The 24,458-nt window shown below is 46.7% G+C and overlaps 1 protein-coding gene and 1 long non-coding RNA gene across 6 annotated transcripts in view; both read left to right on the forward strand.

Annotated features, from left to right (window-relative positions):
• ATCAY (ATCAY kinesin light chain interacting caytaxin) overlaps window positions 1–24,458 on the forward strand; it is a 602,799-nt gene that overhangs the window by 143,159 nt on the left and 435,182 nt on the right. The window lies entirely within an intron of this gene.
• Window positions 16,192–17,508, forward strand: LOC125433949. Its single transcript, XR_007244683.1, has 2 exons — window positions 16,192–16,511; window positions 17,222–17,508. It is a non-coding gene; the product is annotated as an uncharacterized LOC125433949 (long non-coding RNA).

The raw sequence follows: 24,458 nt of genomic DNA on the forward strand, positions 1-24,458 counted from the left end.
TCTGTTTTTCAATAAAAATCGTTGAGACCTCAGCTGGTTGGAGTTATTGGAGAAAAGAACCCAGGTTTTACTGAAACAAGCGTGGCTCTCCCAGGCTTGCTTTCACGATAGACCTTGATAAATTAGGTGAGTGGGCTAAGAAATGGCAAATGCAGTTCAATGTAGCAAAATGTAAAGTGATGCACATAGGGGCAAAAAAATCCAAACTTCACATACAAGCTACAAGGGTCAGAGCTATCAGTCAGAGACCAGGAAAGGGATTTAGGCATCTTAGTTGATAGTTCCATGGGAATGTCAACTCAATGCATGGCAGCTGTGAAAAAGGCAAACTCTGTGCTGGAGATCATTAGAAAAGGAACTGATAATAAAACTGCAAAGATTGTCATGCCCTTATATAAAGCCGTGGTGCGACCGCACTTGGAGTACTGTGTCCAGTTCTGGTCGCCGCATCTCAAAAAGGATATTGAGGAGATAGAAAAAGTGCAGAGAAGGGCAAAGAGGATGATTGAGGGACTGGAGCACCTTCCCTATGAGGAGAGGCTGCAGATTTGAAATATCATTTTCAAAGATGAAAAACTTAAAATTTAGATACTGAGGTAAAAAATAATAGGGAAATGTGCGATTTGTAATGTTTTGCATATTTGGATAAACCTAACTGGTCATATATTCATGTCCTGTTCTACTTGATGTGTCACTTAAGACACTTTTATCCTGTATTCTCAGATAAATCCCAATGTATGTATGTATGTATGTATGTATGTATGTATGTATGTATGTATGTATGTATGTATGTATCAATCAATCTATCTATCTATCTATCTATCTATCTATCTATCTATCTATCTATCTATCACACACTCATGTGGAGATGTATTTACGTATGCATGCTTATATTTATAGAGGAAAGACTCCATGGTGTAGCCTAATCTTGCCATATCTCAGCTGTTAAACAGGTTCAGTACTTGGAGGGGAGACCACCAAGAAATACCCAACAGAGGAGGAAGAAAAGGAGTTTGGATATATTCCCCACCTTTCTCTCCTGCAAGGAGTCTCAAAGGAGCTAACAAACTCTTCCCTTCCTGTCCCCACAACAGACATCTTGTAAGGTTGGTTGGGCTGAGAGATTTCGGAGAGAACTGGGACTGGCCCAGAAGGCTTCATGTGCAGGAGCAGGGAAACAATCCAGTTCACCACATTAGAGTCTGCCGCTCATGTGGAGGAGTGGAGAATCAAACCCAGTTCTCCAGTGTAGAGTCCACCTGCTCTTTACCACTACATCTACTCCCTAGTAGGAAGTGCTTCTCACTTGCCTTGAAAGATGCTTGTTGGGGTCGACATAAGTCAGTTGTGACCAGATGGTGCTTTGCACACGTTTATTTATTTCCTTTGAAGTTTTTTGTGTCCCATTTCCACCCAAGCTGGATCCACAAGGCAGCGAACATAAAAGGCATTACAATATCTGAGCTATTAAAAATGCATTTAAAACGAACCACTGGCCCACCCGCTGCCAACAGACACCAATAGGCTCATTCCGCACATGCAGAATAATGCACTTTCAAACTGCTTTCAGTGCTCTTTGAAGCTGTGCGGAATGGCAAAATCCACTGGCAAACAGTTGTGAAAGTGGTTTGAAAACGCATTATTTTGCGTGTGCGGGAGGGGCCAATAGAAGGAAGACAAACAAATCTCCTTGGGGAGAGAGTCCCGAAGTTTTGGTGCCGTGGCATTTCTCAGGTGGCCACCGGTCTAGCTTCAGGTGGCAGGGCAACCAAAGAAGGACTTCCCAAGGTGACTGGAGTGTGCAGGTAAATGCATATGGGAGGAGCTGTACATTTTGTAATGGTATTTATATAAGCGGAGTCACTGTTTACTAACTGTATTCCACCCAGTTGTTCCATAATGGAACTTCTCCGCCCTTTCGATTTGATAATACAGATACTGCGGCATGAAACACTTTTATGATGTTTAGACAGTTCTGTTTAGATAATCTTTAGACAGTTCTGTTTAATCTTTAATCTTGTCCCATAAATTTTCATAACAATTAATCGATGGCAACTTACAGAGTGTGCGGGGTGAGGGGGTGAGCTGGGTAACAGCAGATGAATTTGTCTCTGGACACTTATCTCAATCCTGGGTGTGTCTCTGGATACTTATCTCAGACCCAAGTAGAAGAAGAAGAAGAAGAAGAAGAAGAAGAAGAAGAAGAAGAAGAAGAAGAAGAAGAAGAAGAAGAAGAAGAAGAAGAGGAGGAGGAGGAGGAGGAGGAGGAGGAGTTTGGATTTATATCCCCCCTTTCTCTCCTGCAGGAGACTCAAAGGGGCTGACAATCTCCTTGCCCTTCCCCCCTCACAACAAACAACCTGTGAGGTGGGTGGGGCTGAGAGAGCTCCGAGAAGCTGTGACTCGCCCAAGGTCACCCAGCTGGCATGTGTGGGAGTGTACATGCTAATCTGAATTCCCCAGATAAGCCTCCACAGCTCAGGCAGCAGAGCTGGGAATCAACCCCGGTTCCTCCAGATTAGATACACGAGCTCTTAACCTCCTACGCCACCTCCTAGGTCCAACAGTGGCTGGGAAATAGATATGCCAAATTCCTTCCTAGCCACCAAAGCAAAGAGAGAGAGCTAGAGTTCCCTCACTCCTTGCCCGACAAGGAAATCACAGTGGCCCCGCTCACTGCTAAAACAATGGCATCTTGTTCCGTGGACCTCCCCAATAAACAGACTCAGTGGATACAAAATCGATTCATTGATTGAAGTTTAAACAGGTTACGCTTCAGGGATCTTTGCCCAAACTAAAGCTGGTGGTCCCAGATGTCTTACTAGTTTCCACATTACACTCCTGCCCGCTTTGCCTCATTTCTCCCTTTCATCTTCCGCTACTACTTCTCAAGCGTGCCCCTCTTCAAGACGGTCGCTCTTCAAGATAAAGACCAGGGGCACCCCTGCCCGGAGAAGGCGTTCCAATGAAGCCGCAAACGACAAGCAATAGCAATGAGGAAGTCACAACCTTTTGTTCTCCCCTGGAGTCATGGCAACACCGAGATGCCAGGGGTCTTGACAGATGGTTCATGGAAAAGGAATGAAGCTAATAATTGGGCTTGTTACCAGTGGTGGGATCCAAAAATTTTAGTAACAGGTTCCCATGGTGGTGGGATTCAAACAGTGGCATAGCACCAGTATGCAGGGGCTGGAGTAGAGGGCACACATCAAGGGGGGTGGGAGCACATTTGCTGGAGGTGGGGCGCATGTGGCAAAGGGACGCTATGGCCGCTGCGCCGGTCCGCTTAAAGGCTGAGGGAAGCAGATGCATGCACAGAGTGCGGGGAGGCTGCCACACACGCCTTGGTGCACCTCCTGCTGGAACTTGCTTGCTACCAAGTTCTACTGGCGCCACTGCTTCCAAGGAGTGGAGGAGGGGTGTAACTAAGACAAAAATCACGTGGCAAAATCACCAATTAGTAACCCCCTCTCGGCACACACAAACAATTAGTAACCTACTCTCGGGAACCTGTGAGAACCTGCTGGATCCCACCTATGCTTGTTACCTTATTAGATGAACAGGAAGACCATCAGCAGAACATCCTGTTCTCGTGTTTTCTTGGACTATTTGCAAACAACTTTCCAGTGGGGGTGCGGGGGTGTGTGGGGGTGGAAGTCAGGATAAACCTGGTTCCCAGTGTAATGCCTTTCATCTACTTGGAGCAGGGAAGTGGCTCAGTGGAAGAATATTTCCTCAGTGGAAGAATATTTCCAGAAGATCCCAGGTTCAAACCTCGACCTCTCTAGTTAAAAGGATCTGATTCTGGCCATGATAGATCAAGTGTGTGGTTCAGTATGAGACTTCATGTGTGCAGAGCACATCTGGTTGCTCTGCTGCTGGGTACCTGCCGGACCCTGTGCCACTGCTTCACGACCCTCTGTTTCACCAGCCCATTTTTCTCCTCTTTTGTGCCGAGGGGCAACTCAGCCGGTCACTGAAACTTTCCAACCAGTGGGGTGCTGTGTGGTTTCCGGGCTGTATGGCCGTGTTCTAGCAGCATTCTCTCCTGACGTTTCGCCTGCATCTGTGGCTGGCATCTGCAGAGGATCTGATGGTAGGAATGGAAAGCAAGTGGAGTAGATATACTGTGAGGTCAAAAGGTGAGGCCATCTGAATAGAAGTAGCTGGGCATGTGAGTCACAGAGAAGTCTGTAGCCTGGGAGTAACAATGAAGATAGCAAGGTCAATAGGTGAATGGATCTGAATAGAAGTATCCTGGTCTTTGGCCCCTTCCGCACACGCAAAATAATGTGTTTTCAAACCACTTTCACAACTGTTTGCAAGTGGATTTTGCTATTCCGCACAGCTTCAAAGAGCACTGAAAGCCGTTTGAAAGTGCATTATTCTGCATGTGCGGAGTGAACCTTTGTTTCCTTTGAGTGCTATAGTCTATAGTTGTCCTGTGTTTGTGTGGAGCTGGTCAGTCACTGTCTTGATTCTAGAGTTTTTCAACACTGGCAGCCAAATTCTGTTCACTTTCATGGTTTCTTCCTTCCTGTTGAAGTTGTCCATGTGCTTGTGGATTTCAATGGCTTCTCTGTGTAGTCTGACGTAGTGGTTGTCAGAGTGGTCCAGAATGTCTGTGTTTTCAAATAATATTCTGTGTCCAGGTTGGTTTATCAAGTGTTCTGTGTCCAGGTTGGTTTATCAAGTGTTTCCAACCAGTGTTGAAAGAAGAGTAGTAGTAGTAGTTTGGATTTATACCCCACCTTGCTCTCCCGTAAAGAGACTCAAAGGGGCTTACAAACTCCTTTCCCTTCCTCTCCCCACAACAGACACCTTGTGAGGTGGGGGCGGGGCCTGAGAGAGTTGTGCAAGGTCACCCAGCAGGCTTCATGTGTAGCAGCAGGGAAACAAACCCAGTTCACCAGATAAGATTCTGCCAATCACATGGAGGAGTGCAGAATCAAACCTGGTGCTCCAGATTAGAGTGCACCTGCTCTTAACCCACTACCCCATGCTGGCAACCCAGTCCATCTGACTTGCTTTCCTGTAATGAAGAGGAAGTTGCTTTCCCAACCTTCTAATTCTTACCGGGGAGAAATGGACAGTGGAACGGACACATTATGAAATGTAAGAAAAGGGGGTGCAGCAGTAAATATTAATAATAATAGAACTACTAAAATGGATTTAGAGCTGGATTACTCGTGTCACCTATGAGAGTAAAAGACTCCTCCTGAAGCTCAGGTGTTCTCATTTAGTAGAAACTTATAAAAGAGCATACAGATAACAATTAGGTCACTAGAACATGTTATGATGGGATATTTCAACTCAGTTTGAGAGAAAGTGAGTTGCACATGTATGAAACATTGTTGAAAACTCATGGTGTGAATATTATGCATTATAATAATGATAGATCTATTTGAATGTTATTTGAATTTACCTTTACAGAGTACCCATATGAAGCCAATATAAATTATATCGACAACCTGTGAGGCTGATGAAGCCATCGAAAAACGCGGATTAGGCGCAAGGCGTTTTCCTCCTTGTGTTTAAAAGAATTTGGACTTATGCCTGTGCACAATTTTGAACTTATCATTGAATCATGTACCATAGAATACTTACCTGAGTGGATTCATATAAAATGTTGATGAACCAAGATGGACTGAATATATTTATGTATATACATGTTTTCGCATTGATTGAATACTTACCTTAAGGATGTTGAACTGATGGGAGAGTATGAACTAAATACTTACCTGAATTAATACGGATGACCCTGAATCTATTTGTTATAATTATTATAATTGTTAATAATAAGTTGAACTTACCTGTTGGATGGAGTCGACAAGAAATGATTGTATTTATAACTAACGAAATATTAAAAAATATGAACAATGATATAAACTCATGTATATAGATATACGTATCTGAAATACTAGTTATAGCCAGAGTGCAACAGTAGTGGTAGTTTCCACATTATGAAACGGACATGACTGTATGCTGCTGGAGCCTCACATGCACAAAGCCGTAGGTTGGAATTAGCCTTAAAATGCTAATCAGTCTAAAAAGGAAAACAAACCCCTAGCTGTTAACCAACCTATTGCTGTTCCCTGTTTAAATAACAAAAACCTTTCGCGTGGACCATATTTCACTGTAAGGGTGGTTGCGAGAATATGTTGATCAGCCCGATGATGACTTGTTGCTATTGCTAAGTGACCGTAGTCTTGAAGCTACCAGGTATTCATTAGATGACTGTTCTTTGTTAATTTCTTCCTAATGTTTAGGTGGAATCTCTTTTCCTGCACCTTGAACCCATTGCTCCTTGTCCTCGTCTCTGGAGCAACAGACAACAAACCTGCACCATCTTCAACACGACATCCCTTCAAACATTTCAACAAGGCTATAATGTCACCCCTTCACCTTCTCTTGCATACCCAGCTCCATAAGCCGCTCCTCATAGGGCAGTGGTGGCGAACCTATGGCACGGGTGCCAGAGGTGGCACTCAGAGCCCTCTCTGTGGGCACGCGCAAACAGAGTGCCCCCCCCCCACGTCTAGGCTGGCTTGGGCCACTGGGCTTGATTATTTATTTATTTATCATTAAACCTCAGACCTAATTTTGGGGAAGCAATGTAGGTAACCCTGTTAAGCGCTGTTAAACCTCTCTGATTTTCATGCGAAGAACTAAAGCGTGATCCTTTACCTAGGAGTAAGCTCGGTTGCTGGCGATGGGGCTTGCTTCTGAGTAAACCCTGCTAGGGTTGTGATTCACCCGTTGGAAGAGTTGCACGGATGCTTCAAAGCAAAGCCACCGACTTCCACCAAGCTTACTCCCGAGTAACGCACGCCTCGGATCCAACCGTTTTTTCTAAACTAAAACCTCAGCATTCAAGTTAAATTGCCGTGTTGGCACTTGGCAATCAATAAGTGGGTTTTGGGTTGCAGTTTGGGCACTCGGTCTCGAAAAGGTTCAGCTACAAAAGCCAGCTGTAATCATAGTGGAGCAATGGCTCTCTCTACCAGTCTGGCAGGTAGCCACTTGGTCCAGAATCAGTTGTTCTTTGAGGTATCCAGCCAGCACGGCATTTCAAAGAGAGAGGTCGTAACAGGGGCGATGCTCTCCTCGGCAGCTTTGGAAAGAGGTTTTGAGGAATGCTTTATTTGGAGAAGTTCTAAGAATCCAGGAATATCTTTCCCACACAATGACAACGAAATCATCAAACCATTCAGGAAGCTCCGCTCTGGGCTCACCCGGACTCTCCTCCTCTTCCCAGGCCTGGGAGAATTAAGGAGGAGGAGGAGGAGTTTTGGATGTATATCCCCCCTTTCTCTCCTGCAGGAGACTCAAAGGGGCTTACAATCTCCTTGCCCTTCCCCCCTCACAACAAACACCCAGTGAGGTGGGTGGGGCTGAGAGAGCTCCGAGAAGCTGTGACTAGCCCAAGGTCACCCAGCTGGTGTGTGTGGGAGTGCACAGGCTAATCTGAATTCCCCAGAGAAGCCTCCACAGCTCAGGCGGCAGAGCTGGGAATCAAACCCAGTTCCTCCAGATTAGATACACGAGCTCTTAACCTCCTATGCCACTGCTGCTCCTTTGGAGCCTTTTGAATTCTATTCATTCCAGAGTCCTATAGCTGAAGCCAGAGTTGTTTGTAATCTAGTGATTATCTTTGTGCTTTTGTGTCTCTTAACCAATGGGGGGCTATGGGGGGCCCACAGTGGACCCCCCCCCCCACCTTCTGCAGGACCAGGGGGGTTGTGATTTGGGGGAGGGAATCCGGAATGTTTGCCCAGGGCCCCGGAATCACTGAGGCTGCCCCTGCTTTGAGAATGTGTATCCTAAACATTGCTTTTAAAAATGTAATTTTTGCCAGACTTCTCGCTTAGCAGAAAGACATGCCAACAAAACAATGGGATTTTGTTTTGGTTTAGGTCAGTAATTTCCTAAATTAACAGTGCAATCCTAAATTACACACTTTCTAAATCCATATAAGACATTGGGCTTAGAATGGTTGGTTGGTTGATTTATTAGATGTGTATACCGCCCTCCCCCAAAGGGCTTAGGTGGGTGCAGGGCGCGTTCTAATCCCTGGGGAATATAGGTTGCTGCATCAGGTAATATGAATTGGTACATTTCTCTAGAGCCCTGGTGTGGTGTAATGATTCTATGTCTGACCAGGATCTAGAAGATCCAGTTTCAAATTCATCATCATCAACCACAACAACATATTGTTGAAGGCTTTCACGGCTGGATTCAAATGGTTGTGGTGGGTTTTCCGGGCTGTGGGGCCGTGGTCTGTAAGATCTTGTTCCTAACGTAGTGGTTAAGAGCAGGTGCATTCTGATCTGGAGGAACTGGGTTTGATTCCCTGCTCTGCCGCCTGAGCTGTGGAGGCTTATCTGGGGAATTCAGGTTAGCCTGTGCACTCCCACAAACGCCAGCTGGGTGACCTTGGGCTAGTCACAGCTTTCCGGAGCTCTCTCAGCCCCACCCACCTCACTGGGTGTTTGTTGTGAGGGGGGAAGGGCAAGGAGGTTGTAAGCCCCTTTGAGTCTCCTACAGGAGAGAAAGGGGGGATATAAATCCAAAACTCTTCTTCTTCTTAACGTTTCACCTGCATCTGTGGCTGACATCTTCAGAGGTGTATCACAGAGAGAAGTGTGCTACACACTGTGTCCAGTAGAAAGGAATATTTAGTGGGGTATATGTTGTCCATGTCCCAGGGTGGGGAACCAATCAGTGTTTGGGTGGAACTTGCTATGCAGAGGTGTGGTTGACTGCATTGTATTGTAGTCCATTTTCAGTCCATTTACATTCAGTCCATTTTTTCAGTCCATTTACATTCAGTCCATTTACATTCAGTCCATTACATTTCAGTCCATTTACATTCAGTCCATTTACATTCGTATCCGCGTTTGCATTCCCCGCAGCAGCAACAGTATTAGTGAATGCAAACCCTGTGTCTGGGTGGAGTCCATTGTCCATGAACCTAGCATAAGGTGACCAGATGAAGTACACTCCCTTTGTGAACCGTGGGACGCTGGTATGCGCGCGTGCAAGAAGCCGCCAGGAGCTGCACTGATCCTTCTGGGGCACTGCCGTTTCCCGCCCTGTGACAGAGCGGGAAACGGCAAGCCCCAGAAGGCCGTGCTCCTGCGGCCACGCACGTGGGAGGCTGCCGCACTGCCTTGCGCCCCAGAAGGCAGTGCGGCAGCCTCCCAAAAATTGGGACAATTTAAATAACCCGCGGGACGCGGGACAAATTGCTTGAAGGCGGGACTGTCCTGCCAAAAGCAGGACGTCTGGTCAGCTTAACCTAGCATGCCCTTGGCCTTTGATTCTGGTGTTTTTAAGTATTGGTAGCCAAGTTTTGTTAATTCTCAGAGTCTCTTCCTTCTTGTTGAAGCTGTCTTGATGTTTGTGGATTTCAATGGCCTCCCTGTGTAGTCTGACGTAGTAACCGTCCAAGTTGTCCAGAATTTCAGTGTTTTCAAATAAAATATCATGTCCAGTTTTGTTTAGAGCATGTTCTGCTACTGCAGACTTTTCAGGATGGTTAAGACGACAGTATCTTTCATGCTCTTTAATACGAGTCTGAATGCTGCGTTCTGTAGTTCCTATCATCAACAACCTTTTATAGGCATAGATGAAAAACCAACATGAAACTAGTCAAACTGCATCAAACACATGATTTTATGGAAAGTACAGAAGGAATTATTCACATAAGTTATCAATTGGTTCCTAGGACCTCATATTTATAATCCTTCAAATTAAAAGTAAAGATAAATATAACAATTAAAACATTGACACTAGCAGATATAATATTGGCCTGAAAAGACAAAACAAATCTACCAATTACTATTAAAAAGTGGTTTAGTAAGTTGTTATGTTTTGATTTTTTAAATATCATCACTAGGCAGATTCAAATTCCCAACCCTGCCGTGGAAATTTGGTTACGTGACCTCGGGCCGGTCACATGTTCTCAATCTACCCAACTTCACATGTTAATTGTTGTGAGGATAAAATGAAGGAGATGGGTATAAGTGCCTTTGGGGAGAATAACTGGGTATCAATGAAGGAAACAAAACATGCATCCAAGTGAATTTGGTCTGACTCCTCACGTGAAGCCCCCAGGGACAAAATTATCCTCAGATGCCCAGTATGGAAAAACTACCTCTCTTTAGCCTCTCACCCTACTCATGACATTCCTCGCCAGAAACTTCCTCTTTAGAAACCCATGCAGAGAATCCAATGCTTTTCAAGGGGCAGTAGACCTGCCCTCTGCAGGCCCAATGCTCTTCAGTGGGAGTCTTCCAAGTGGCTAAGATCGTATGAGAATATGTATGTCTGTGTATCTTCGAATACAGCTCCTTGTAAGGTTGTGATTTAGTTGGCAGGCTGGGTTGGCCTTGGAGAAGATTCCTCAACCGCGTTGGGCTGATTGCCCAGCATAATTCTTATCGCTTACTTAACCTTGCTTTCTGTCTGTGTGAAACTGCTTCTGTCTTGTGGGAATGAGTAATTGTTTATGTCCAGTTCTTGGCGGGAAGGAGAGACCTGTATAAGCGGTCGTCTGATGAAGGGGGGGTTAGAATCTGCATTGTCTGTAGAGCTGATCAGGAAAGCCAGCAAATTATTATTATTATTATTATTATTATTATTATTATTATTATTATTATTATTATTATTATTATTATTATTATTATTATTATTATTATTATTATTATTATTATTATTATTATTTTATTAGACTTATATACCGCCCCATCCCCGAAGGGCTCTTACGGTTAAATAAAGAGCTCTTACGGTTACTTTTGGTCTGGACCTTACTGATTCCTTACACTCCTCCAAAATTAAAAAAAAAAGGGAAATTAGGCATTGCCGGAATTGGCAGGAAATGTTAAGCACAACTATGTACTTTTGGGGCTGGAAAGGCAACCAGGATTGGAGGCTGTAGAGCAAAGATGCCGGGGCAACCTTCAGCTAATGGAGACAGGGAGAATCCCTTCAGCAGGGCACAAAATGTTGGGTGCAGGTTGAGGGTGAAACTGACCAGAGAGCTTCACAGCCTCTTCATTTCTCTGATGCCTGTCCTGTCTGGGGAAGAAACCAAGAGGCTGCTTTTTAAAAGATGTCTCCCGTATCAGCAGAGTACAGCGGAGCTACCCATAGTAGGCAAGGAGGTCTCACAATACTAGAACGAGGGGGCATTAATTGAAAATGCTGGGGGAAGAATTAGGACTAATACAAGGAAACACTTCTTCACGCAACGTGTGATTGGTGTTTGGAATATGCTGCCACAGGAGGTGGTGATGGCCACTCACCTGGATAGCTTTAAAAAGGGCTTGGACAGATTTATGGAGGAGAAGTCGATCTATGGCTACCAATCTTGATCTTCCTTGATCTCAGATTGCAAATGCCTTAACAGACCAGGTGATCGGGAGCAACAGCCGCAGAAGGCCATTGCTTTCACATCCTGCATGTGAGCTCCCAAAGGCACCTGGTGGGCCACTGCGAGTAGCAGAGAGCTGGACTAGATGGACTCTGGTCTGATCCAGCTGGCTTGTTCTTATGTTCTTATGTTCTTAGTAGTCCAACTGCTTACACTCAGAAGCCACCCGCCTTCTTGAAATAAGACGCTTCACACGAGGTGTTCTTTCCACAGGAAGGCTTTACTTGGTAGTTGCAGCATAACACTATGCAATACACTATACAAAGTTATTAAGCTACACAGGACTAAGCACTAAGATAAGTAAGAGGCTTAAAGATACATACAGAGTTCTATATACTGCCTTTATAATGTTCAAGCTAGCACTTTGCCCAGCAACAGTCTTCCATAGGAACAGTGTCACAGTCTCTTGCACCAATCACGTTAAAGATCGACTATCACAGGTTGCTCCAGACTCTCTGGCTCTGTTGCTGACCCAGCTATCTGCGACCTAGGAGATGAACTCGCTTTTTTTTCACATACCATAACATGCTGGATGTCTTATTTTGGGTGTGCGGATTGAAAAGAGGTCGTCGCCTGTTTTTAAGACATCCCACAGACGTCTTATTTGTGCTGTGGGGAATGGACCTAAATGCTTTCAAAATGTTGGATTGGAGGGAAGTTTTAAAGATACCATGGGCCACCAAAAAGACAACTAAGTGGGTTCTAGATCAAATGAACCCTGAAATGACCCTAAAAGCTGGTGATAGCTATGAAGCCCTACATTATTTTAGTCCTGGGTACCTGAGAGAGGGCACCTACCCATATATTCCTGCCCAGGCATTAAGATAGGAGAAGGAGGCCCACCTAGCTGGTCTACCCCCTTCAGAGGGGAGGGAGATGGGGGTGACCTGGAGGGCCTTCTCTCCAAAGGTCCCTGTGTAACCCCCATGCTCAGAATGGGTTGACCCAGTAAGGGGTGGAGACAAAGCAGCAAGAGGCTGCAGCAGAGCTCATGTAGTTTGGAGGAGACGAGGTTACCAGACTTGAACCTTGATTTGTATAAGCCCTTAACACCTTGTTAAGGTAACTGCAATGTTGTTGGGAACTAGTGGGAAGGTAGTTGTTTATTTTTGCTATGTTGTAAATGTTGGAGTTTATTGTTTCAGGGTTTTTGATGTTTGTAATGGGTGAGAGTTCTCCTGGAAACCTTCATCATGTTGAATCCTGTTCATCAAGCCCTTAGAGTCTTCAGGAGCCAACCCACTTGCAAAGAAGAATTGGACTTGGCAGTTATCAGTAGACTTGGCAGTTATCAGTAGATAAAAGGACTTGAAAATGCAACCTGAACAGGACCTTGAAGTGTGATGTTAAATGTTGATGTTTGATGTTATATGTTAAAAAAAGTAAACCGTTTTGTTTTTAAAATTTTGTTGTTGCAAACTCATTCCAAGTTCTGCCCCACAGAACCCACAAGCTGAGGTTACACCTACACTGTGGAATGCCCTCTCTCCAGAAGTTCAGCAGGTGCCTACTCTCTTGGTGTTTCAACATCTGAGTAGACTGTCCTCTTCACCTTGGCATTTGGCTGACTCCCCACACGGGGCAGGGGCAGGCAAGGTCTCTGTACACCACTCTAGCTTGTGGGTGGAGTGTGTGTTTGAGATGTTAAGATTGTTTTAGTTTTTTTAGGATGGGGTTTCATTGTGAGATGTTACCATTTTTGGATGAGGTTTTGTTTGGCCTTTATTTGTTTGAAAAGCCCTCCTGTGAAGAGTGTGGTAAAAGCATTAGAGGGAACAGAGAGGTGGGATCCAGCAAGGATTCTCACACCGGTTCCCCGAGAGTGGGATTACTCATTATTTCCAGGTTATTAGTGCCTTGAGAGAGGGGGGTGACTAATTGGGTCTAGCTTTTCCGTTAGAAATTCGCATTAGGTCCAAAAATCATAAAGTCCTGTTGTTTCCTATGTGGCTGGTTAGCGAAGGTAGAAAACGAGATAATTCTCCCTGTTGGGCTGTTTTAAAAACATGTTTTAGAAATATGGTGAAGTTCCTTCTTTAAGGAAAGGATCCTTCTTTTGATTTCTAGAAACAAAATCAAGTATTTGAAAGTATTAAGTATTTGACAGGCAGTCAATTAGAGGAGAAGTAGTTGTTTCTGTTGGCAGTAGACGATAGGACTTGCTATAATGAGTTTAAATTTTGGACAGAAAGATACCAGCTGGAAATTAGGAACTTTTTTTTACAGTAAGAGTTTTTTACAGTAACAGAGAAATTATTAATGCCCAGCCCCGGAATGCCCTGCCACGCCCCCGTCGTGCCCCGCCCAGCCCCATTGGCGCTACGCCACTGTTTGAATCCCACCACCATGGGAACCTGTTACTAAAATTCTTGGATCCCGCCATTGGTGGGGAATAAATGTAAATAAAATAAACTGCACTTGATCTTAGCCAAAAGGCCGAGAAACTGAGGCTATCATACTTTGGTTGCATTATGAGAAAACAAGGGTCACCGGAAGAGACAATAATGCTAGGAAAGGTTGAAGACTGCAGGAAGAGAGGAAGACCCAACATGAGACAGACTGACTGAATCAAGGAAGCTACGGCCGTCAGTTTGCAAAACCCTAAGCAAGGCTATTAACAAGAGGACGTTTGGGAGGACGCTGATTCAGAAGGTCACCATGAGTCAGAAGCAACCTGAGAACACTTAACTCACCCAGAGAGCCACGTACTTCATTAACAGGCCAAATACTTCTCAAAGTCTTCTAGGTCTAGGAGCCCTTGTGGATTGTTCTATGCTAAGGTGACCAGATGAAGTCACGCTTTGCTAAACTTCCGGAGACCAGGGCCGGGTAGAAGCGAGCGGCCCGCGCGAGGAGTCTTGTACATGTGCGCCACGGAGCTTTTCAACTCTGAAGCTCCCGTTTCCCGCCCTGTCACAAGGCGAGAAAGCTTGAGGAGCACCCCAGAAGGGGAGTGCTCCTGCGTACCGCATGCGTACACAGCCACAGGAGGCGCCACTGCCTTCACCGGGGCGGCTCTCCGTTTCCTGCCCTGTGAGCAGGAAGCAGGAAAGCCAGGCGCGCCAGAGGACGGAGTGTGCCCTCCTGTAGCAGCGTGCGCAGGAGGCTGCCGCACTGCCTTCTGGGGCACACCTCAGAAGGCAGTGCGGCAGCCTTCCAAAAATCGGGACACTTCAAAAAATCCGCAGGACGCGAGACAAATTGTCTTAAGGCGGGACTGTCCCGCCAAAAGCGGGACGTCTGGTCATCGTATCCTACGCCTATTGAGTTTGGGTTTGGAAAGCTGAAGGAATAGCCAGTAATGGACACCAGTAGGTAAGAAAACTCCAAGCTGGCAGTGGAAAATACCATCAAGTTGCTGTTGACTTTGAGTGAACCTGCGGGCTTTTCCAGGCAAGAGATGTTTTGCCATTGCCTGCCTCTGGACTTCCTGTCCAAGAATGACTCTGCTTTGCTTCAGAGATCCGATGCAAATGGGCTAGCTCAGGCCACCCAAGCCCAATCTAGACCTCACAGATGTTTCGCCACATGTTTAGAACGGCAGGCTGGATTTGAAAATGTTCTGAACTGGATGATTGGGAGCCTTCCAAGTTTCTCAACCAGGTAGCCTCTTGGAACAAGAACAAGGTGGATCAGCCAACCGACGGAACGTCGGAGCCTCAACACTCTAACACACAGGTGTCAAACTCGCGGCCCTCCAGATGTTATGGACTACAGCTCCCATCATCCCCTGCCGGCACGATGCTGGCAGGGGATGATGGGAGCTGTAGTCCATAACATCTGGAGGGCCGCGAGTTTGACACCTACGCTCTAACACGTATCCGATTTCATAAGACCGGCCGGCGTGCTGCAAGAGTTCGGATGAAAACAAAATGTGGGACTGATCTCTGATTTGGACACTGTTTCTAGGCTTTTAATCCTCTGCTGTTGCAAGGATTTAGCCCAGGTGTGGCCAGAGGATTTTCGGACAGGGGAGAAGGTCTTTTTACCAGTTGGGAAAAGATCCAGGCGTGGTACCTGCCCCTTCGCTATTGCAGGTATTTAAGTCGGGCATAGCCGAGAGGCGTAAGAAGCTTTAGTGTCAGCCAAAAGTCTCTCCGTCCAGCGTGACCAGTGGCACATCTGAGTTAGTTAAGCATAAGCATTTTATTGTCATTGTGTACGCACAACGAAATTTACACCCAAGGGAAGCAGTGAAACTGTGCCCCTCCCATGGTGTGGTGGCTGGGGCTCCCCACCTGTGGAGGATGCTGAGGCTGGCGGGTTGCCTGCGGTGCCGGCAAAGAAGAAGAAGAAGAGTTTGGATTTATATCCCCCCCCCTTCTCTCCTGTAGGAGACTCAAAGGGGCTGACAATCTCCTTGCCCTTCCCCCCTCACAACAAACACCCTGTGAGGTAGGTGGGGCTGAGAGAGCTCCGAGAAGCTGTGACTAGCCCAAGGTCACCCAGCTGGCATGTGTGGGAGTGTACAGGCTAATCTGAATTCCCCAGATAAGCCTCCACAGCTCAGGTGGCAGAGCGGGGAATCAAACCCGGTTCCTCCAGATCAGAGTGCACCTGCTCTTAGCCACTTAGCCGCTACGCCACTGCTGCAAAGGCAGGTGGCCCGGGCGGCAGGCGGCAGCGGAGACTCAGGCTGGTGGGTGGGGGTGCTGGCACAGGAGGAGGAGGAGGAGGCATGGGTGGTCTCCACGGCCGCTGGCCATGAAGGGGCACCCAGAGTCAGTGCACCTGTGAGCAATACCTCGGAGCAAGAAATTCTGCTTTAACAGAATAAATTGATCCAACTTAGAAATATAGATTGTCAAATCTTACATACAGCCTTTCTCCCTAGGTTAGAAGTTGCATTCCTTTGCTAATTACTTTAGCTACAAAAATCAACATAGCCGGTACAGTCAGTGGAGCCCCTTAGTCTGACAAACTAATTTACACATGGCTATCAGCAAGATAGCATCTCTCAGTATTTTTGTAACAGCAGTAAACAACCCAAATGTCTGACACCCCTTCCTTGCTTCCCTGGCTTCTCAGGAACTAATTGACCCTGCTGTTGGTACAGGGGGGTATCATAAACAAGGTGGGTATCATAAACAAACTGCAAAGATTGTCATGCCCTTATATAAAGCAGTGGGGCGACCGCACTTGGAGTCCTGTGTCCAGTTCTGGTCGCCGCATCTCAAAAAGGATATTGAGGAGATAGAAAAAGTGCAGAGAAGGGCAACAAGGATGATTGAGGGACTGGAGCACCTTCCCTATGAGGAGAGGCTGCAGCGTTTGGGACTCTTTAGTTTGGAGAGGAGACGGCTGAGGGATATGATTGAAGTCTATAAAATTATGCACGGAGTAGAAAATGTGGACAGAGAGAAATCTTTCTCTCTTTCTCACAATACTACAACCAGGAGGCACTCATTGAAAATGCTGGGGAAGAATTAGGACTAATAAAAGGAAACACTTCTTCACGCAACGTGTGATTGGTGTTTGGAATATGCTGCCACAGGAGGTGGTGATGGCCACTAACCTGGATAGCTTTAAAAGGGGCTTGGACAGATTGATGGAGGAGAAGTCGATTTATGCCTACCAATCTTGATCCTCTTTGATTTGAGATTGCAAATGCCTTAACAGTCCAGGTGATCGGGAGCAGCAGCAGCAGCAGAAGGCCATTGCTTTCACATCCTGCATGTGAGCTCCCAAAGGCACCTGGTGGGCCACTGCGAGGAGCAGAGAGCTGGACTAGATGGACTCTGGTCTGATCCAGCTGGCTTGTTCTTATGTTCTTATGTTCTTAAGGTGATAGCCACCAGAGCTAAAGGCAATCAGGATGCAAACGGATGACTAGCTTTGCATTTCCAATTTACTTTTGTTTTGGGAACATCCTGGAATGTTTGGGAACTTCTACAAATGCTTGACGGGTGATAATTTGTTGCCATTCTAAACCTTTTTGAAATGTATATGACTCTGCTTTGATGTAACCCCAAGAAGACCCTTTAAAACCTTGGACCTTTCAGCAGTTCGGGGCAGCTCTCCTCACTGGTGAGACCTGTGCTGGCTTAGAAATAAAACTTTGCTTTATTCTCTAAGACTTTGTCTGCGATTGGCTTTCTTTGCCTCTCTTTCTTCCCTCTGGCTTGAGGGGAGAAGGGTCCCTTGCTTCCTTGGCTTAGGCGGCTGATACGGAGACCCTAGCTCAGTGATGGCGAACCTTTTTGAGTCCGAGTGCCCAAATTGCAACTCAAACCCCAGTTATTTATCGCAAAATGCCAACCCGGCAATTTAACCTGAATGCTGAGGTTTTGGTTTAGAAAAAAACTGTTGGCTCTCTCTTCCTCCGCCCCATCCACTCGAGCAGGGGCCAGTTCTGGTCGCCGCATCTCAAAAAGGATATTGAGGAGATAGAAAAAGTACAGAGAAGGGCAACAAGGATGATTGAGGGACTGGAGCACCTTCCCTATGAGGAGCGGCTGCAGCGTTTGGGACTCTTTAGTTTGGAGAGGAGGCGGCTGAGGGGTGATATGATTGAAGTCTATAAAATTATGCATGGGGTAGAAAATGTGGACAGAGAGAAATTTTTCTCTCTTTCTCACAATACTAGAACCAGGAGGCATTCATTGAAAATGCTGGGGGGAAGAATTAGGACTAATAAAAGGAAACACTTCTTCACGCAACGTGTGATTGGTGTTTGGAATATGCTGCCACAGGAGGTGGTGATGGCCACTCACCTGGATAGCTTTAAAAGAGGCTTGGACAGATTTATGGAGGAGAAGTCGATTTATGGCTACCAATCTTGATCCTCTTTGATTTGAGATTGCAAATGCCTGCTCTAGCCTCCAGCAAGTCCCACGCACACTGCTCTGTGCCTCTCTAGCATCTCTGCCTTCTCTGCACCACCACCACCACCGCCCCCCCCCCCCTGCCCTCGGGCAGCAGCCACCCGGAGCACAGGCACCAGACCTGCCAGCCAAGTCCTCCCTGCTCACCACGGTGCACGCACATCGTGCTCAGTGGCCCAGCTTAGATGTGTGTGGGGGGGGGGGTGGGAGTGATTTTCCACCCCCCACATGACGAACTCTGTGTGCGAGTGCCCACAGAGAGGGCTCCGAGTGCCACCTCTGCCACCTGTGCCACCGGTTCGCTATCACTGCCCTAGCTAGAGAGGCATCTCTATTTCTCCTCGGGCTTGAGGAGAGAAGGATTCCCTGCTCTTTTGGCTTAAAGGGCTGGAGGGGAACTCCTAGGAAACATTTGGTCTGAATCTCTACTTCTCCCTTGGCTTAGGGAGAAGGGGTTCCTTGCTCTTTTGGCTTGAAGAGAAAGGGAACCCGGGCAAATTGGTTACACACCCGCCAGCTGTAGTGCAGTGCTGGGCGAGGCCAGCCAGAGGGTCGGCTGGGAGTCCCGCAGAGGGTGGGCGAGCAAGTAGGAGGGAGGGCGAGCAAGGAGGCAGGGCCGGTGACAAGCGAGCAGGGGCTGGTCGGTGGGGGCTGCCTTCCTGGACGGGGCAGGCTGGCAGGGGGAAGAGGGGGCAGATGGCAAAATGTGTCCCCCCCCACATGACCCAGGTGAGAGGCATCTAGGTTGTCTGCCCCCTCTTGTGCCCCCTAGGTTCACCCATGCCTGTGGCCCTGAGTGAGCGTGTCCATTGGATCCAACCTATTATAGCGGTGAAGAAGAAGAAGAAGAAGAAGAAGAAGAAGAAGAAGAAGAAGAAGAAGAAGAAGAAGAAGAAGAAGAAGAAGAAGAAGAAGAAGAAGAAGAAGAAGAAGAAGAAGAAGAAGAAGAAGAAGAAGAAGAAGAAGAAGAAGAAGATGTACAGCTCCTCCCATATGCATTTACCTGCACACTCCAGTCACCTTGGGAAGTCCTGCTTTGGTTGCCCTGCCACCTGAAGCTAGACCGGCGGCAACCTGAGAAATGCCACGGCACCAAACCTTTGGAATTCTCTCCCCAAGGAGATTTGTTTGTCTTCCTTCTATTGGTCCCTTCCGCACACGCAAAATAATGCGTTTTCAAACCGCTTTCACAACTGTTTGCAAGTGGATTTTGCCATTCCGCACAGCTTCAAAGAGCACTGAAAGCAGTTTGAAAGTGCATTATTCTGCATGTGCGGAATGAGCCTATTGGTGTCTTTTGGCAGCCGGTGGGCCAGTGGTTCATTTTAAATGCATTTTTAATAGCTCAGATATTTTAATGCCTTTTATGTTCGCTGCCTGGTGGATCCAGCTTGGGTGGAAATGGGACACAAAAAACTTCAAAGCAAATAAATAAATGTGTGCAAAGCACCCTCTGGTCACAACTGACTTATGCCGATCCCAACAAGCATCTTTCAAGGCAAGTGAGAAGCACTTCCTACTAGGCAGTAGATGTAGTGGTAAAGAGCAGGTGGACTCTAATCTGGAGAATTGGGTTTGATTTCCCCACTCCTCCATATGAGCGGCAGACTCTAATTTGGCGAACAGGATTGTTTCCCTGCTCCTGCACATGAAGCCTTCCGGGCCAGTCCCAGTTCTCTCCGAAATCTCTCAGCCCAACCAACCTTACAAGATGTCTGTTGCGGGGACAGGAAGGGAAAAGAGTTTGTTAGCTCCTTGGAGACTCCTTACAGGAGAGAAAGGTGGGGAATATTATCCAAACCCCTTTTCTTCCTCCTCTGCTGGGTATTTCTTGGTGGTCTCCCCTCCAAGTACTGAACCTGTTTAACAGCAGAGATATGGCAAGATCAGGCGATACCACCGAGTCTTTCCTCTATAAATATAAGCATGCATACATAAATACATCTCCACATGAGTGTGTAGTTATACATACATGCATACATACATACATACATACATACATACATACATACATACATACATACATACATACATACATACATGCATGCATACATACATACATACATACATACATACATACATTGGGATTTATCTTAGAATACAGGATAAAAGTGTCTTAAGTGACACATCAAGTAGAACAGGACATGAATATATGACCAGTTAGTAGTAGTAGTAGTAGTAGTAGTAGTAGTAGTAGTAGTAGTAGTAGTAGTAGTAGTAGTAGTAGTAGTAGTAGTAGAAGAAGAAGAAGAAGAAGAAGAAGAAGAAGAAGGAGGAGGAGGAGGAGGAGGAGGAGGAGGAGGAGGAGGAGGAGGAGGAGGAGGAGTTTGGTTTATATCCCCCCTTTCTCTCCTGCAGGAGACTCAAAGGGGCTGACAATCTCCTTGCCCTTCCTCCCTCACAACAAACACCCTGTGAGGTAGGTGGGGCTGAGAGAGCTCCGAGAAGCTGTGACTAGCCCAAGGTCACCCAGCTGGCGTGTGCGGGAGTACACAGGCTAATTGAATTCCCCAGATCAGCCTCCACAGCTCAGGCAGCAGAGCTGGGAATCAAACCCGGTTCCTCCAGATTAGTTACACAAGCTCTTAACCTCCTACGCCACTGCTGCTCAAAGAGCAGTGGACTCTAATCTGGAGAACTAGGTTCAGCTCCCACCCCCTCCATGTGAATCCTTACCACACCCCCACAGGGAGGGTGCGCTCTCTCTCTCTCTCTCTCTCTCTCTCTCTCTCTCTGTGTGTGTGTCTCTCTCTCTCGGGTTGTGTTGTTTTTTAAACCATTTCCTTTTAGAGCACCTTCCCTACCTAATTCCTTGCCACCTTCGCTTCCATTTTCACCAAGAGGTGGAGGATTTTGCCATAATTAAATGACCGTAAAAGAGCAGCATTTAATAGCCCTGGAGAGGTTTCAGAGAGAAACAAATCTCTGCCTGCAGTCAGGCTCCCGGTTTCTGTAAGATTGAAGCATCGCGTGGATGGCGCTGCCACCGACCCAGTGGCGGCCTGACGCAATCCCCTTGGAGCTACTGAACCTTTCTGTAACTTACAGGTATATACCAGGGTCAGAGAGCCAAACTTTAGTTTCGACTATCTGAACCCTGGGGATGACACCGTTCCAATAAAGCTCTTGAAATCTTCTTGAGTCTCGTTGGATGACCGGAGTAACAGACCCTGACAGGTTATAAGCTTCTGAGTCACTAGTAGTGTGGCCAACTCTGGGTTCCTGGAGACTTTGGGGGTCGTAGGGAGGGAATGCTGGGGTTCGGGGAGGGGAGGTACCTTAGCAGGGGACAATGCTGTAGAATCATCCAAAGCCGCCATTTTCTTCAGGAGAACAGATTTCTGTAGTCCCTAGATCAGTGGTGGCGAACCTATGGCACGGGTGCCAGAGGTGGCACTCAGAGCCCTCTCTGTGGGCACGCGCACACAGAGTTCATCCCCCATCTAGGCTGGCCTGGGCCGCTGGACTTGATGTGCGTGCACCTCAGCGAGCAGGGAGGACTCAGTTGGCAGGCCTGGTGCCTGTGCTCCAGGTGGCTGCTGCCCAGGAGGGAGCGGGGCAGAGGCGGCAGAGATGCTAGAGAGGTGCAGAGCGGCGCATGTGGGACTTGCTGGAGGCTACAGCAGGCTGGCCCCTGCTCGAGGGGGTTATTCAGGTTAAATTGCCGTGTTGGCACTTTGCGATAAATAAGTGGGTTTTGGGTTGCAATTTGGGCACTCGGTCTCGAAAAGGTTCGCCATCGCTGCCCTAGATCAGTTGCACTTCCAGGATATCTCCAGGCTTCACCTGGATGTTCAACATATTGACAAGAAGGGACAGGTGCGCCAGAAGATCTCACAGATTTCGAACCGCTTCCGCCATGAATACGGAGCAGGGACTCTTTTCACTCTTTCAAATAAATGTCACGATCTCAAACAAACATCGATATACGATCATTTTCGCGTGTTTGTCATCGATACTTTTCCATTCAATCTAGATATATCTGTACCTGATGTGTTGTACAATGAGTAATGTAACAATGTACCATATATTGTAAAATGTAAATAAAGCAATGTATTGTCGAAGGCTTACACAGCCGGAATCACTTGGATGCTGTGTGGTTTCCGGGCTGTCCATAACAATGGAGAATAACAATTCTATTCAGATGCTCCCACCAGTGACCTTGCTATCTCCATTGTTACTCCCATGCTATAGACTTCATTGTTACTCATACTTCTATTCAGATGCCCTCAACTAATGACCTGATTGCCTTCTTTGTTACTCACAGACAATGTTTCTTCACCCACCCTGAACACTCCAACAGAGATATATACTCCACTTGCTTTCCCAACATCAGATCCTCTGAAGATGCCAGCCACAGATGCAGGCGAAACGTCAGGAGAGAATGCTGCTAGAACACGGCCATACAGCCCGGAAACCACACAGCACCCAACTAAATCTAATATGTTTGTGTGTCCCAAGGTGGAATAGAGTAGCCTGGCATGTGAGTCACAAAGAAGTCTGTAGCATGGGAGTAACAATGAAGATAGCAAGGTCAATAGGTGAATGAATCTGAATAGAAGTATCCTGGTCTTGATCCTCTGCGATGCTGACACAGATGCAGGCAAAACGTCAGGAGAGAATGCTGCTAGAACACGGCCATACAGCCCGGAAACCACACAGCACCCAACTAAATCTAATATGTTTGTGTGTCCCAAGGTGGAATAGAGTAGCCTGGCATGTGAGTCACAAAGAAGTCTGTAGCATGGGAGTAACAATGAAGATAGCAAGGTCAATAGGTGAATGGATCTGAATAGAAGTATCCTGGTCTTGATCCTCTGAAGATGCCAGCCACAGATGCAGGCGAAACGTCAGGAGAGAATGCTGCTAGAACACGGCCATACAGCCCGAAAAACCACACAGCACCCAAGTAAATAAAGCAGTCTGCACACAAGATGAGAAGGGGTGTCAGGGAATATAAAAAATGCGGTGTGCGTCTTGTGAGCAGGCAGATCAATGTGATCTAGGTGACAGCCCTTGTCAGACAAAAACACCTGTCAAAACCTGATGTACCTGTACAGAACCTTTACTGTGATAGGCTAACAGAAGTATATAGGTAGAGCATGTTCAACTGTACTGTGTCTAGGGATTTCTGAGTTGCTGCGGAGCACGCTGTCCGATTGTTTGCTGATACTGTCTACACTGTAAATAACCTGCACCTAAAGATAAAGTCTTCTTTGGAAGGGAAACTACTTTATGGTGTTGTGTTGTTTCTTCTGCCGTGCCAAGCCTGTTGCAGCCGCACTTATTCTACCTCGGTAACACAGCTTCCGCTTGTTAAAAGGTCTACTCTGTTAACCTGTACATATATGATACAAATAATTCCTTTATTACATGTACAAGCACGTATTGTATCTAGTTGGTTCTATAAATACTTTATACAGATTGTTTGCTGCCGCAGGAGGTGGTGATGGCCGCTCACCTGGATAGCTTTAAAAGGGGCTTGGACAGATTGATGGAGGAGAAGTCGATCTCTGGCTACCAATCTTGATCCTGCTTGATCTGAGATTGCAAATGCCTTAGCAGACCAGGTGCTCGGGAGCGGCAGCAGCAGCAGCAGAAGGCCATTGCTTTCACCTCCTGCAGGTGAGCTCCCAAAGGTATCTGGTGGGCCACTGCGAGTAGCAGAGTGCTGGACTGGATGGACTCTGGTCTGACCCAGCAGGCTCGTTCTTATGTTCTTGGTTCTTCAGGACCTAGAGCTATTGGTGCAGACTGGTTAATAGTAGCTTCCTGACCTGGACAGCCCAGGCTACCCTATCTCATTACATCATGGACTCTAAGGAGGGTCCACCCCTGGTAACTGCTTGGATGGGAAACCTCCAAAGAATACCAGGGGCACGAGGAAGAGGCAGGCAATGGCAAACCACCTCTGAACATCTCTTGCCTTGAAATCCCCCTACGGTGTTTCTATAAGCTACCGTATATACTCGTGTATAGGTCGACCCGCACATAAGCCGAGGCACCTAATTTTACCACAAAAAACTGAGAAAACTTATGGACTTGTGTATAAGTCGAGGGTGGGAAATGCAGCAGCTACTGGTAAATTTCAACAATAAAAATAGATACCAATAAAATTACATTCATTGAGGCATCAATAGGTTAAATGTTTTTGAATATTTATTTCAAAGAAAAACAGTAAACTAGCTCTGTAAGTG

The sequence above is a fragment of the Sphaerodactylus townsendi genome, linkage group LG05 (genome assembly GCF_021028975.2).
Source record: "Sphaerodactylus townsendi isolate TG3544 linkage group LG05, MPM_Stown_v2.3, whole genome shotgun sequence".
Lineage (NCBI taxonomy): Eukaryota > Metazoa > Chordata > Lepidosauria > Squamata > Sphaerodactylidae > Sphaerodactylus > Sphaerodactylus townsendi.